This window comes from Tiliqua scincoides, chromosome 2 (genome assembly GCF_035046505.1).
Source record: "Tiliqua scincoides isolate rTilSci1 chromosome 2, rTilSci1.hap2, whole genome shotgun sequence".
Taxonomy (NCBI): Eukaryota; Metazoa; Chordata; class Lepidosauria; order Squamata; family Scincidae; genus Tiliqua; species Tiliqua scincoides.
Window position 1 is genome coordinate 128,146,271 of NC_089822.1, and position 4,558 is coordinate 128,150,828.

A 4,558-nucleotide genomic window follows, 5' to 3' on the forward strand; every position below is an offset into this window, starting at 1 on the left:
TGAAGGTAGTACTTGGGGAAAGAAAATAGATTGAAAAGTGTCAGCCTGCACTGTGGTTTCAGGTGGGTATTTTTTTTCTAGCCATTCCAGGAGATTTATGTATTTGAAAGATTTATATCCGCCTTTTGAAGCAAGTGCCCAAGGTGGCTTACAAAGCTCCATAATAATGGTACAACGTAACACAAAAATAAAACATCAATTTTAACATTAAACACTAAAAGATAAAAACATTTAAAACTGCAAAAACCCAACACACATCATCGAGCCATTGGTTGGCAACCTTCGGTCTCGAAAGACTATGGTATATAAGCCTACAGCACCCGGTATTCCCAGGCGGTCTCCCATCCAAGTACTAACCAGGCCTGACCCTGCTTAGCTTCCAAGATCAGATGAGATTGGGCATGTGCAGGGTAACAGTTGAAACAAAATAATCCAGGGAAGCAGTCAAGCTACAGCACTATTGCAGAGGCGCAAACATCCACCCATCAACCAAATTCCAGATGAAACAGGCATGTTTTGAACCCTTGCCAAAAAGCCATGAGAGAGGGGGTAGTTCTTAATTCCCCTGGAAGGGAATTTCATAATTGTGGCACCACTGCAGAGAAGGCTCTTCCCCTCACTGCCATCTCTTTAAGCTGGGATAGAGGCGGCACTTGGCTTGAAGGAGAGCCCCTTCGGATGACCTAAGAGGCAGTGCCAGGCATTGAACCTTCTCGCTGCAAAGCAGAGGCTCTAGCACCAGCTACAGCCCCTCTTGAATGGGCCATCTAGATCTAGTCCAGCTTTTTGTTCATCAGCCTCAGAAGTGGTACATGAAGGCCGGCAGCCCTCTCTTGCTGTTGCTTCCCTGCCACTGGTTTTCAGGTGTCTCTGTGAACATGGAGATAGGTTCAGCTGGTGTACAGCCACTGTGCCCCTCCTCCTGAGATGATTGACAGAGGCTTGTAACATAATCTTGTTTTCTTGCTGTTTATTTGGCTTCCCTTCTTCCCTTCCTCCGGAGACCTGGAAACCCATGGTGGCTGTATCGACACAAGGGGGCCTGTGATGCTCAGAGAGCAATGAGCAAAGAGGCCTGTAGGAAAATGCCTTCCTTCTGTTTGCAAGTGAAAGAAGCATCTGATTAGAAACACTGAGATGAGACAAAAGAGTCTTCCTGCTATTAAAAGGGAATCATTTTAAAATGTTGTATGGGTGACATTTAACTTCTGTGAATTACCAATTACCAGGTAATAAATCTTGGACGAGGAACAGCGTAAACCCAGATTAGATACACATGTGGACGAAATGGAAGAAGGCTTTGGGGAAAGAGTTAATCTCATCAGAGAAATTATAGGATATTTAATCTTTTAAATCTGGTAGTAATTTTCTTAGATGGAATTTGAAGATATGTAAAAAGAGAGGGTGAGATGGAACTAGTGAGAACTTTATGGTTGACTGTAAGAATTAATCACTATTTTTTTCAAAAAGATTGGAGAGAAAGTGGAAACTAACCAACAGTTTTTGAGCAGCTGTGACTTGAAATGTTGAAGCTTTCAAAGGGGTTTTTGTTGGAATAAGAGAGATGTACTATTAAATGGGACTGAAACTGCATTTAGAATACTGCAGAGTAAAAAAAAATACAAAAGTTTTGAGTTTACTATGAGAAACAAATGTCTTTTTAAAAGGGGGAGTGACTTCATGCTAATATGCGCCAGATTGAACTCTTTTGTCACTTTTGTCCCAAGTCCTTTTTTTCATACTTTCCATAGTTGCTGTCAATGTCATCAGCCACTCAGCTGGTGCTCCCCTCTCGCTTTGCTCCCCATCTTAACTCTGTATCCTTCTTTTTCTGCCCTTTCTCTTGCAATAGTGGTTCTCATGCATTTAGCACTGAGACCCACTTTTTAGAATGAGAATCTGTCAGGATGCACTGGAAGTGATGTCATGACCGGAGTGACATCATCAAGCTGGAAAATTTTTAACAATCCTAGGCTGCAATCCTACCCACACTTACCCAGGAGGAAGTCCCATTTACTAACTTGTTAAAAGTACAGGTCTGTAACATTTCCCCAAATGCAGTCACATACCTTGGTAGCATCAAGTCTAATATATTAAAAATAAAATATTGAAATGTATGGGGACCCACCTGAAATTGGCTCATGACCCACCTAGTGGGTCCCAACCCACAGTTTGAGAAACACTGTCTTACAACATGCAAAACATGTATCCTTCTGCTCCACATCTTTGGCGAAAACTAGTCACATCCTGATCTGTCTTGCCTGGGCCATTGCAACCTTCTACTCTTTGGTCTTCTGTTGTCACAACTGGGGTTAACTTTCTACCTCTCAGGTTGCCCTGACCACACCCTTAAATCCTACACTGGCTTGCTGACTGCTCCAGGATCCAGTACAAACTCTTTATCCTTATGTTCAAAGTCCTCCATTGGTTTGTCCTGCACACCCCTTCACTTTCACATCCCCACTCATCACTGCCCAGTCCATGCTTCTCCCTGCTCCACCATCTGCAGCCTTCTGATGATCTTACTCTAGATGCTCCGTCCTTTCTCTCTTGCTGCCCCTGATGCCTGCAACCATCTCCTAGAAAACCTGTGTGATGCCACCTCTCTGCCCTCACCTCAAATTCCACCTCACTTTTCCACATTTTTGGTGAGGCCTTTAGCACAACTGTTCAGTCTCTGTACTCTAAGCAGGGGCCGATCCAGTATTTGTGTTTGGGGGGGGGGCATGAGCACTACCAATTCCAGAGCCCAGGTCAACCAGGTCAGACCTGGGCTCCGGGTTGAACTTATTGTCCTCTGTGTCTGAGGTTTGCTGGGCAGGTAGACATGGGCTCTTGTCTGGACTCAGCCCACATCTACCAGCTGAGTTTACCAGGGCTTCTGGTTGAACTTCTGGCCTCCGTGGCCAAGGTTCACTGGGTGGGTAGACCTGGTCTGCCGCCTGAACTTGAAGCCCAGATATACCTGCCTGGTAGACCTGGGCTCCCATTCCTCCTCTTCCACACAGGCAGACCTGGGCTCCTGGCCATGCTTGGGCGGTTTCCTGTCCCAGCAGGCACTCTTCCCCTCTGGTGTCAGATGGAGCCACGCACCCATCGCCCTCCCCTTGGATCCGTCCCTGACTCTAAGTATGTGTCAATCAAAGAAATATCTTGCTTCCATATTCCTCTCCTTTTTCTGCTGTCTGTCCTGTGTCAGATTTTAAACTGTAAGCTCTGTGAGTCAGGGACCTGACCTCTTGTACACCTCATGTGCATTGATGGTGCTGTATAAATAAATGAATGCAAAGACATGTGCAATCAGTGAGATGGGTTTGGATTTGAGATAGGGGGGCCTTCAGTTTTCTGTAAGCTTCTGCACTCCTTCTGCCTCTGCTTGACTCCCTAAGCCCTGCCCCCTGAGAAAGCAGCTTTCTGCTCATGCTCAGGATGATTGGTGAGAATGTAAAGGCAGCAGCCAGCTGGTTAGGACACAGTGCTCACTTGCACCAGGCACGTCTGCAATGCGTGATTTATCGCCACATGTTGATGATTTACTCCCTGCTGCTGCTGCTGTCATAAATCCCCTGTGCAAGTGGCTGGCCCTGCATCACAGTGGCCGACAGGCAGTGTAATGAACTGGCATGCACGTGCACCACTGGGGAAGGGGCATTGTTTTCCAGGGCTGCCACAGCTAGAGACAGGATGGGTGGAGTAGATTTGTACCCGCGGTGAAATTTCCTTGGGAAAGACTTGATCAATAGGTTGTGCTTCATGGTTCAACTGGTCACCATCTTTGGGATTGGAAAGAATTTAGCCTTCCCTTGGGTCTGATTGGTTAATTAATGGTTTTAAGTTTAACCTGGATTTCCCACTTCTTCCGCTTACTACTTTGTACACTGCAATAAGGCAGAATCCTTTGCACAATAAAAGGAAATGAAAGGTCCATACCTGAACAGATGCATAGGGTCTGCCCCATGGAAGATTCCATGCCGTGAAGGATTAGTGACAGTGAGGATCAGGTGGACACCACACAATTGATCATGAGTAGGAGACAGAAGGGGTCAGAACCAGGATTGGCAGATACTGACTGAAACATGGTGCACCGGGACAGAAACTCAAGTTGCTGCCAGTGTTATTGGCTGTTGATTTGCAAGAGTGGCACCATGAAGAGTGAGTCTTCAACTTTCTGCAAAGAAATACAACAAGCCATTGTCATTTCTAGTTCTTTCCCCTACATTTCACAAAATCAACTTTCCAATGCACTTCAAATACATTGTGCTACTCAATTGAAAAGTCTTTCCCCTGCATCACCACGCCCCATTTCTGGGATCAGTGAGTGCTCCAATATACAATGAGGCTCCTCTAGGAATCCACACTTTCTCCCTTTAGCCTTTTCACTCCCCATAGAACAAAAAGTGGTTCCCAAACTCTGCGCCCCAATTTCCTAGGGGAAGCTGCTGTCTGGTACAAGGCTAATGGAAGATTGGCCATGAAGAAAGGAGGCTGCGGCGTGGAACAGAAAGCCATGCCCGAATGGCTTTTCTTGAATGCTGGCTCCGGCCCGCAGGTTAGGGTT

General features: G+C 46.0%; 1 pseudogene; it reads right to left on the minus strand.

Annotated features, from left to right (window-relative positions):
• Window positions 1-308: 308 nt before the first annotated feature.
• On the minus strand, window positions 309-425 carry LOC136643281 (5S ribosomal RNA; annotated as a pseudogene).
• Window positions 426-4,558: the final 4,133 nt, after the last annotated feature.